This window comes from Bos grunniens, chromosome 29 (assembly GCF_055505025.1).
Source record: "Bos grunniens cultivar Pamir isolate PY7600 chromosome 29, Bosgru_T2T1.0, whole genome shotgun sequence".
NCBI lineage: Eukaryota > Metazoa > Chordata > Mammalia > Artiodactyla > Bovidae > Bos > Bos grunniens.
Genome location: NC_141193.1, coordinates 23,944,054 through 23,956,082, shown reverse-complemented (window position 1 = coordinate 23,956,082; position 12,029 = coordinate 23,944,054). Strand labels below are relative to the sequence as shown.

At 38.8% G+C, this 12,029-nt stretch overlaps 1 pseudogene across 1 annotated transcript; it reads left to right on the top strand.

Annotated features, from left to right (window-relative positions):
• The first annotated feature begins 805 nt into the window (after positions 1-805).
• Positions 806-7,132, top strand: LOC147342344 (olfactory receptor 8G3-like; annotated as a pseudogene). The gene is made up of 2 exons (XR_015157738.1): positions 806-835; positions 6,194-7,132. The product of XR_015157738.1 is annotated as an olfactory receptor 8G3-like (transcript).
• The last annotated feature ends 4,897 nt before the right edge of the window (positions 7,133-12,029 follow it).

The window sequence follows — 12,029 nt, the reverse complement described above, 5'->3', positions numbered from 1 at the left end:
ATTAACAAATTTCATAGTATTTTTTCCTCAAAATGATATAACATTTAAAAACATTAAATACAATTTTTATTTCCTAGCAAATACAATTCAGAATTTATATAGAATTAAAATAATCTCAATAACACATGTATCTCTGTATTGTTTCTCAACATACTTCTTATAATATTAGAGGAAATTAGGTCATTATTTTTCCTTGATAGATTTGTTAGGACTCGATTATGGCACTAATCCAACAGATGCTTTCATTCAGTCCACAAGTTAAAATATTAAAAATATATTTTTTTATGGGTGTATCATGACAGCTAAATACAGTTAGCAGAGGAAATGAAAACAGAAGCTTTTAAAGCTCACATGTGAACATTGTTCTCTGATTATCTATTATTCTCATTGTGGAAAATCACATTAGAAAACTCTTTTAATGTATGTCTTTGTAATTTCCTGAAATGTTGAACTTTCAATTGATTTGACATGAAATTCACTGGAGCTGTGAAAAATCTATCACATCCTTGCTTGCAATGTATAATCTAACAAGAGCAATGAACCACATCCATGGGACCATATTAATCATTTGAGATCCAATGGAGAAAAGAGAGAAATTCTAATTGTTTATTTTCCCAATAGTTGATACTTGTGGGATGTTTCCAAAGGGAAGTAAGAATCATTAATTGTTCCACATGAGATTCTTGGCATCAACACCTAGAGTATAAAATCACCATTAATATCAACCATCTTTGCTAAGGATCATCAGCTCCAACAGAGGTCAGGACCAGTGATTCAAAATCACAAAAACAGAGACTTTTAGACTATGACCCTCAGCACCAAGAAATCCTGCAAGGTTAGTACTCAGAACTACCCACCACCACCATCAGAATAATTTTTACCTTCAGAGTTTGAGGGAGACACACTTACCTTTGAAGTTTTGGGGAGGAGGTGGTGGTGGTAGTGGTTAGTCACTAAGTCATGTCCAACTCTTTGTGACCCATGGGCTGCAGCATGCCAGATTCCTCTGTCCATGGGATTTCCTAGGCAAGAATACTGGAGTGGGTTTCCATTTCCTTATCCAGGGGATCTTCCTCACCCAGGGACTGAAACTGAGTCTCCTGCATTGCAGGTCGATTCTTTATCAACTGAGCCACCAGAGAAAGTGTGGGGAGGAGGATTTATCCCAGTCTTGAATTTAAAAATTTTAGGTCTTCTACAACAGCAACCCCTGTCCCCCAGCCCCCAGGTTCACTGACAGATGTGGGTAGTTATTTTTCTGTCTCTATCTGTCTTCAGTCTAATAGTCACACTCCCTGAGCAATAAAGTTTCCCTTATCATACCTGTCTCCACTGGATAAAATTATGGCCAACATGTCTTTATTTAGTCACTTCAGCTCAGGCATTGTGAGAGCCTTGTTCACTTGTGTGGTATGGTGGTGGTTTAGTCACTTGGTCATGTCTGACTCTTGTGACCCCATGGACTGTAGCCTGCCAGACTCCTCTGTCCATGGGATTCTCCAGGCAAGAATACTGGAGTGGGTTGCCACTTCCTTCTCCAGGGAGTCTATGTTAACTCCTCACTAAACTTCTTTCAATAATTTTATTAAAATATCATATTTATTGATAATTTCTGTATGTGAAGCATGATCCCAAACACTACCTAGTACAGAAGAATAACCATAAAAAACAATAATTAATACAGATTTAGGTATGCATTATATGTAACATGTGGTTGTTGTCTAGTTGCTCAGTTGTGTCCGACTCTTTGTAATTCCGTGGACTGTAGCCTGCCAGGCTCTTCTGTCCTTGGGATTTCCCAGGCAAGAATACTGAAGTGGGTTGGCATTTCCATCTCCTGGGAGTCTTCCCAACCAGAAATTGAACCCGTGTTCTGCCATTGGCAGGCAAAATTTTTACCAGATAAAAAATGCATTTCTGGACACATAGAAAATGGTCTTATTAACTGGAGCTTCCATTCTTTAAGTCCTTAATTGAAGTTTATTGACTGTTAGTTCACAAGATAAAGGGGATAGAGAGAAAAAATCTAAAGGAATCTGATGAGTCAAGAATGACAGCGCACCATGCTTTTTTGTGAAATAATTAAATCATGTGACAGCTATTGGGACATTAAAAAAAAGCTTATTGTCAGATGACATATATCTGTAAATAACAAAGAAATTGACTTGACTTTATTTAGAGACCATGGAAAATACTGTCAATTGATAAATAATATTAATAATTTAGAAAGCTAATAGCAAATAAAATAATTAAAATTTCCATTTTTACCATATGTGCTAATGTATGTAGAAAGGAGCAATAATTTTAAATTCTGGTCATGATTTAGAAATGAAAATATTGGTCAAATGAAAGATATAACAGAGACAAACTCAATAGGTGGAAAAAACATTAATATTTCTTACAAAGATCCAGTGACTGCACTAAGCTCCCTGTGGGAATCATTTAACTTAATTTTCACATGAAATGCACATTGGTGTTTTTGGTTTTTTAGAGTGTTGGAGAGTACAAGTAATTAACACAATATCACATGGGGAGTGAAACTTCTGTTAATTAATTATAGAAAGTTTACACCATTATTACTTAAATCTTTTGCAAATTTATATGACTATGAATAACATACACATCTAGAATATGGGAGGAAAGAAAAGGTCCTCAGAAATAAAAATAACAATGTTCATTCTGACTGATTTTAAAAACGCATAAATGGATGTTTTCTCTTAAAAAGTGAGGAAGTCTTTGAATTCTAAGTATCGTGAAGTTTGTATGTCCATCTCTGGTTCAACCAGAATCATCATTTGTCTCCAAGAAGCAGGAGAGAGTCAAGAGATTTCTGCTTTATGTATGTTGTCTGATGAGCGATCAAATAATGATCTCCACCATTATATCTACTACTGTGGGCAGGAATCCCTTAGAAGAAATGGAGTAGCCATCATAGTCAACAAAAGAGTCTGAAATGCAGTACTTGGATGCATAGCAAAAACAAAAGAATGATTTCTGTTCATTTCCAAGGCAAACCACTCAATATCATGGTAATCCAAAGCCTATGTTCCGACCAGTAATGCTGAGGAAGCTGAACGATTCTATGAAGACCTACAAGAGCTTCTAGAACTAACACCCCCAAAAAATGTTCTTTTCATTATAGGGGACTGGAATGCAAAAGTAGGAAGTCAGGAAACACCTGGAGTAGCAGGCAAATTTGGCCTTGGAGTACGGAATGAAGCAGGGCAAAGGCTAATAGAGTTTTGCCAAAAGCATGCACTGGTGATACCAAACACCCTCTTCCAGCAACACAAGAGAAGACTCTACACATGGACATCACCAGATGGTCAACACAGAAATCAGATTGATTATATTCTTTGCAACCAAGATGGAGAAACTCCACACAGTCAGCAAAAACAAGACCGGGAGCTGACTGTGGCTCAGATCATGAACTCCTCATTGCCAAATTCAGACTTAAATTGAAAAAAGTGGAGAAAACTACTAGACCATTCAGTTCAGTTCAGTTCAGTTGCTCAATCATGTCCAACTCTTTGTGACCCCATGAATCGCAGTATGCCAGGCCTCCCTGTCCATCACCAACTCCTGGAGTTCACCCAAACTCATATGCATCAAGTCGGTGATGCCATTCAACCATCTCATCCTCTGTCGTCCCCTTCTCCTCCTGCCCCCAATCCCTCCCAGCATCAGAGTCTTTTTCAATGAGTCAACTCTTCGCATGAGGTGGCCAAAGTACTGGAGTTTCAGCTTTAGGATCAGTCCTTCCAATGAACACCCAGAACTGGTCGCCTTTAGGATGGACTGGTTGGATCTCCTTGCAGTTCAAGGGACTCTCAGGAGTCTTCTCCAACACCACAGTTCAAAAGCATCAATTCTTTGGCACTCAGCTTTCTTCACAGTCCAACTCTCACATCCCATATATGACCACTGGAAAAACCATAGCCTTGACTAGATGGACTTTTGTTGGCAAAGTAATATATTTGATTTTTAATATGCTGCCTAGGTTGCTCATAACTTTCGTTCCAAGTATGACCTAAATCAAATCCCTTATGATTATACAGTAGAAGTGAGAAATAGATTTAATGGACTAGATCTGATAGACAGAGTGCCAAATGAACTATGGACAGAGGTTTGTGACATTGTACAGGAGACAGGGATCAAGACCATCCCAAGAAGAAGAAATGCAAAAAGGCAAAGTGGCTGCCTGAGGACGACTTTAAAATAGCTGTGAAAAGAAAAGAAGTGAAAAGCAAAGGAGAAAAGGAAAGATATAAGCATCTGAATGCAGAGTTCGAAAGAATAGCAAGAAGAGATGAGAAAGCTTTCCTCAGTAATTAATGCAAAGAAATAGAGGAAAACGATAGAATGGGAAAGACTAGAGATCTCTTCAAGAAAATTGGAGATACCAAGGGAACATTTCATGCAAAGATGGGCTCAATAAAGGACATAAGTTGTATGGACCTAACAGAAGCAGAAGATATTAAGAAGAGGTGGCAAGAATACATAGAAGAACTGTATAAAGAAAATCTTCATGACCCAGATAATCATGATGGTGTGATCACTCATCTAGAGCCAGGCATCCTGGAATATGAAGTCAAGTGGGCCGTAGGAAGCATCACTACGAAGAAAGCTAATGGAGGTGATGGAATTACAGTTGAGCTATTTCAAATCCTAAAAGATGATTCTGTGAAAGTGCTGCACTCAGTATGTCAGCGAATTTGGAAAACTCAGCAGTGGCCACAGGACTAGAAAAGGTCAGTTTTCATTCCATCCCAAAGAAAGGCAATGCCAAAGAATACTCAAACTACTGCACAATTGCACTCATCTCACACTCTAGTACAGTAGTGCTCAAAATTCTCCAAGCCAGGCTCCAGCAATACGTGAACCATGAACTTCCAGATGTTCAAGTTGGTGTTAGAAAAGGCAGAGGAGCCAGAGATCAAATTGCCAACATCTGTTGGAGCACGCAAAAAGCAAGAGAGTTCCAGAAAAACATCTATTTCTGCTTTATTGACTATGCCAAAGCCTTTGACTGTGTGGATCACAATAAACTTGGATAATTCTGAAAGAGATGGGAATACCAGACCACCTGACCTGCCTCTTGAGAAACTTATATGCAGGTCAGGAAGCAACAGTTAGAAGTGGACATGGAACAGCAGACTGGTTCCAAATAGGAAAAGTAGTACATCAAGGCTATATATTGTTACCCCGCTTATTTATCTTATATGCAGAGTACATCATGAGAAACGCTGGGCTGGAGGAAGCACAAGCTGGAATCAAGATTGCCAGGAGAAATATCAATAACCTCAGATACGCAGATGACACCACCCTTCTGGCAGAAAGTGAGGAAGAACTAAAGAGCCTCTTGATGAAAGTCAAAGAGGAAAGTGAAAAAGTGGTCTTAAAGCTCAATATTCAGAAAACTAAGATCACGGCATCTGGTCCCATCACTTCATGGCAAATAAATGGGGAAACAATGGAAACAGTGGCTGACTTTATTTTTTCTGGGCTCCAAAATCACTGCAGATTGTGACTGCAGCCATGAAATTAAAAGACGCTTACTCCTTGGAAGCAAAGTTATGACAAACCTAGATAGCTTATTAAAAAACAGAGATATTACTTTGTCCACAAAGGTCCATCTAGTCAAGGCTGTGGTTTTTCCAGTAGTCATATATGGATGTGAGAGTTGGACTACAAAGAAAGCTGAGCACTAAAGAGTTGGTGCTTTTGAACTGTGTTTTTGGAGAAGACTCTTGAGATTCCCTTGGACTGCAAGGAGATCTAACCAGTCCATCCTAAAAGAGATCAGTCCTTCATGTTCATTGGAAGTTCTGATGTTGAAGATGAAACTCCAATACTTTGACCACCTGATACGAAAAGCTGACTCGTTGGAAAAGACCCTGATGCTGGGAAAGATTGAGGGCAGGAGGAGAAGGGAAAACTAAAGGATGAGATGGTTGGATGGCATCACTGACTCAATGGATATGATTTTGGGTGATACCCGGGAGTTGGTGATGGACAGGGATGCCTGCCGTGCTGTGGTTCATGGGGTCACAAAGAGTTGGACACGACTGAGCAACTGAACTGAAGTGAACTGAACAGAATCTGTCCCTCCCCCTCATAACATACACTCACGTGACCATGTCTGCTCACACATGTACACTCATTTTCTCATTTTAAACTTAAAACCTTGGAGAGGATAACAGACCCTGGAAATCACTCCTAAGTGACTGATTTCCTCCTTGCTGGGTTCACAGAACAGTCACAACTCCAGCTGACTCTTTTCCTCCTCTTCTTAGGAATCTAAGGGTCATAGTGGTGGGGAACCTGAGGAAGATCACATTCTTTGGGCTCAGTTCTCACCTGCACACCCCCATGTACTATTTCTTTATCAACTTGTCTTTATTGATCTCTCTCATTCCACTATCATTACCCCCAAAATGCTGAGGAACCTTGTGATAGAGAAGAATATCATCTTTTACCCTGAATGCGTGGCTCAGCTCTATTTCTTCCTGATTTTTGCTTTTGCAGAGGGTCATGTGTTGGCTGTAATGGCATATGACTGCTATGGTGCCATCTGCAAACCCTTGCTTTAGAATGTCACATTGTCTTATCACTTCTGCTTCTGCCTTATAATGGGAGTTTATATTTAAGAATAATTGAATCCACAATCCACACAGGATTTTTGTTGAGACTTCTTTTCTGCAAGAACCATGTGTTTAACCATTATTTCTGTGATCTCTTCCCACTCTTGGAGCTCTCCTGTTCCAGTGTCTATGTCAATGAATTATCGGTTACATTCTTCAGTTTATTTAACATCTTGACTCCTGCCTTAGCTATTCTTGCCTCATATATCTTCATACTCTCCAGCATCCTGCACATTTGTTCCACTGAGGGCAGGACCAAAGCCTTCAGCACCTGCAGTTCCCACATCTCAGCTGTTGCTGTTTTCTATGGATCTGCAGCATTCATGTACCTGCAGCCTTCATCTGTGAGCTCCATGGACCAAGGGAAAGTGTCCTCTGTGTTTTGTTCCATCATTGTTCCCATGCTAAACCCTCTGATCTATAGTCTGCAAAATAGGGGTATCAAATTTGCCCTGAAAAAAACAGTAGACAGTAGAAAGTGTAGATGAGTAGAAACAACATAATGATAACATATCAGTTACTTGGTTTTCCTAAGATATGTTATGTATTATGATTATTTTTTATGAAAAATCAATCATACTTGCCTATATAACACACTTCCAAGATTTTATCCAGGGCACTTCTTGAACCTATATTGCAATATTTATATATAAAATCATAAGCTGTGATTATGAATAAAGTTAAAAAGCTCCTGAAGATAAAGGAGTCTTAGTTTTTTATTTTAATGATAATCCATACAGGAAGAAGATGAAGATTTTGAAGTTAATCATAGTAATCTATATAGTTAATTTTATGAATGATAAAACACAAAGTCCAGCATTTAAATGGATAACTTTATTTGATATTCACAGTATTATATAAGCAAGTGATCATATTGTTTTTGTTAGGAGGAGGATGAAATTGAATGGCATTTAGTTTGAGTAAATGCCACGGTCCCAAACATGATCTACACATCAAGTAAACTCAGTTCCCTATAAGACTGAGTTTCTTTCCTCCAGATCTCTTCCATGCTTTTTCCTCTTTATTTCTTCTGATATCATTAAAATAACAAAAAAACATTCAAACTTGACTTCATCAAAGCAAAAGATTCATTACAGTCTCAGAGACCTGGGGCTTCCCAGGTGACACTAGTGGTAAAGAATCTGCCTTTAAATGCAGGAGACACAAGAGATGCAGGTTCAATCCCTGGGTTGGAAAGATCCCCTGGAGTAGGTAATGGTAACCCACTCCAATATTCTTGCTTGGAAAATTCCATGGAGAGAGGAGCCTGACAGGATACAGTCATGGGTCCCCAAAGAGCTGGACATGACTGAGCAACTGAGCACACGTTAGAGACCTAATTGTTATACTTGATATAATAAAGCAATACATAGCAACAATTTTTATAAAACATCCTTAACATTATTGTCTTATCTTTAGACGTGGAATAGCTATTTATGAAAGCAGATGCTCATGAAAGCCAACATTCCAGCTAAGCTGTATTACTGTCATATGGTTCATGCTCTTTCCTCCCATAGCTTACAAATAATCACCATTTAATGTCAATTGTATCTTTGAAATATCTTTTCTCCTATCCTGTTTTATTGTATTTCTGCTTCTAAGCATCTAACATCTTATATCTATCAATTTGCATGATATTCTAAGTACTCAGTTGTTTTCTGTCTCTTTCCTTCAAATCATCTTATTATTTGCCAGATGGATGTTCTTTGCCTAGTGTGCCATCTTATCTGATATAACAAGTACAGATGCAATGACAGAATTAAAACAATGGCTATGACATCTTAATAATTTTTTTATAATTGTAAAATCATTTATTAAAGACCTGGTTAAATACTTCCCATTTCTGAACTCTTTCTCTGAGATTCAACTGTACAAGCCTAGCTGATGATCACAGCCATATGATCTAGCAGCGTCCTGTGAATTGTTGTTGTTCAGAGCTAAGTCATGTCTGACTCTTTGTGACCCCATGGACTGCAGCATGCCAGGCTTCCCTGTCCTTCATTATCTCCCTGAATTTGCTCAAATTCACGTCCATTGAGTCGGTAATGCCATCCAACCATCTCATCCTCTATCGTCCCCTTCTTCTCCCACCTTCAATCTTTCCCAGCATCAGGGTCTTTTCCAATGAGTAGGTTCTTCACAGCAGGTGGCCAGAGTATTAGAGCTTCAGCTTCAGCATTAGTCCTTCCAATGAGCAGTTCTCTCAGCAGCAGCCACAAAAGTCAGGGTTCCAGACAAAAGTATGATCTCCCTTCCAGGAAATACTTGGAAGCTGGAGTTAGGGACAGGGAGAGTGCAGACCTGCTGCCCTGTTACCTATATCCCAAAGAGTATTTCAATAAGCCCTCAATGTGTGTCTCCTTAGATGCCTATTCCTCTTGCCTATGCTTAAAAATAAGCAAAAGAAACTCTTTCACAAGAAGCCCAGGTGCTTTTCTAAAAGTCATGTGCCTTAAGCTGAGCTCTGGGGTCGGTTAGCCTATCTGTTTATAAGTTTTAAGAACTGTGTCTCAGGGACTTCCCTGGTGGCCCAATGGTTCACGATCTGTCTTCCAATGCAGGGGACATGGGTTGAATCTTTCCTCTGGGAACTAAGAGTCCCACATGCCATGGGGCAACAAAGCCCACATGTTGCAACTAGAGAGACCTGTGCACCAAAACTGCTGAACTTGCATGCCACAATGAAGATTCAGCAGTCAAAAAAAAAAAGATGTTTTTTAAAGAACTGGCTCTCGATTCATTATAGCATTGTGGGTCTCATGATCACAAACCATGCTGACTTTACAGATAACTGTTTTGTGGGTTTCTCTCTTGGGTTCAGGTCTTACCATTTGGGGTGCCAGATGGGGTTCAAGCTGTTAGCTCCTTAAGCAGAAACTCAAGGCTCTGAGGTATGCTGACTGTGGGTTGCTGCAGCAAGCTGTGGTTTATGACAAGATTGTGTCTCAGCCTCTCATATCCACTTCAGTGTGGCCTTTTCTTATTTCCCCAATGGATAAGAATTAATCAGCTAGTTCTCCTTCCCCTAAAAAGCACCACACAAGAAATAACTTTATATATAGCTGTAGATTCACTGTATCCATGGGTGAAGGTGAGTTCTGTATGTTACTACTTTGAAACAGATCACCCATGTGCATTTTTCTTTTAGTACACTACTCATTAATCAAACAACAGCTAGTAATTTTTTTACACTGAGGTTTGATATATGGACATTTTTTGTGTTTTCAAGCATTTATGCATATTTAAAGCTTAAAAAGTGTTACGAAAGGTAAAAATGTGAATGTGTGTGTGTTAGTTGCTCAGTCATGTCCAACTCTTTGTGAACCCATGGACTGTAGCCCACTAGGCTCTTCTGTCCATATAATTCTCCAGGCAAGAATACTGGAGTGGGTTGCCATTTCCTTCTCCAGGGGATGTTCCTGACCCAGGGATTGAACCTGGGTTTCCTGCTTTGCAGGAGATTCTTTACTGTCTGAGTCACCAGGGAAGGCCTAACACACATATACAAATTTTAAAAGTACTAAGAAAGATAAAAATTTAAAGCCTCCTTAGGAATTTTCTCGAAGAAGGCAATGGCACCCCACTCCAGTACTCTTGCCTGGAAAATCCTATGGATGGAGGAGCCTGGTAGGCTGCAGTCCATGGGGTCGCTGAGAGTCGGACATGACTGAGCGACTTCACTTTTCACTTTAGGGATTTTCTATGGATCTCTATCTGAGAACTAGTGGAAGATGTGGTATTAAAATATTAGAATAGATGTCAGAGTTTCCAAAACACAAAAAATAGAAATCAAGGACTTGTAGAAGGAGACTTACTACAAATGAGAAAAAATTTAATGAATACTAGGATTTGTTAAACATTATTTTGGAGGGAGATGTTTTCAGATGTTTTAGTAATTGGAAACAGCATGACTAGGTAAATGCATTCTAAAGTAGGCACTCTGATGGACTTGGATAATGTTCCCATGCAGAATTTGCTCTCATTAACTCAGATTCAACCTTATATTAATTTCTTTAAAAAATTTTAAAAAAGAAAAAATAAACTGTTCCTGGTGTACAATTAGCATGCTCTAGCATCTTTAGTTTGCATTTCACAGGAGTGGGTTTTAGACAATTCTTCTTTATTTTCAAATTTAATTGCAATTAGGCTTAGTTGCAATTAGGTTTCAGTGTGTATCACACACACCCCTACACACACACACATGCACCATGGTGCCTTAAAGATCTTCAGGACTGGTTCAGTGGCTCACTGCGGCATATAAACTTCTTTTAAATTGTGATCTGCTACAACATCTAGTTTCCATCCATCTCTTGGTCGCAGACAGTAGCTCCAGATCGATCTTGCATCTTCATCCCTCAGCCATCAGAAGAAAAGATGTGGAAGGAGAGGAAACGTCCCCTAACTTGAAGACCACCTCTTGAAGAGACAGACTTTACCTCCTCCTATTTCCCTTTGGTGCAATTTGGCCAGGCAATCAAACTCGGCTGGAAGAGAGGTTAAGAAAATACCAAGGTGTCTAGATAGCCACATGTCCAACTAAGATTCAGGGCATTTATTATTGAGGAAAAATGGGAGAATGAAAATTAGGAATAACTAACAATCTCCTCCACTCTTTCAATATTTACATTTAGTCTTAGACATCTGTATGTTGTTTCATCTAGAGTCAACATTTGAATTTACCGGTTCATCTGAGGAGAATGGCAATATGAAATTGATGAAAACAAAATGTTTAGGGCATAAATAAAACATACTACTATTTTCATAACTGTTAGTAGCTGATACAAAGCTCTTAAGTTGTTCCAGGTAGTTTCTGTAAGATTTCAACATTGCTGGATTCATCCCTATAACCTCGGCAAGCTGCTTTTCCATCCTGAAATAACTTCTTGACTCCATTCTTCTTTTTCAGATTTATACACCTTTCAATTCTACACATCTTTCAAAACCAAATACCAGTATTTAATTCTCCATGCATTTCTGATCACTCTATTTTCAGGCACACTTCCAGTTCCTCACAGATACTAAAATAATCCAAATATTTTTTTTGTTGTTGTTTCCTGAGTATATCACAATATCTAACCACAATTAGTATTATACATGAAAAAAAAAAAAAGTTCATGTCTTACATTTAAAGTTTATTTCCCTCAGTTTTCTACTTTTCACCTAGTAGGAAATCACTTTATTGATAGTTTGACATGAAATTCACTGACGCTTTAACAAAATGTGTCACATCCTTCTTTACAATACAGAATCCAACAAGAGCACTGACACACCTATGTGATGCTATTAAACACATGAGAGCCAAAGAGGAGAAAGCAAAATTCTAATTGCTTCTTTTCCCAAGAGTTGATACTTGTGAGATATGAACCTAGTGGGAGTTCACTCTCA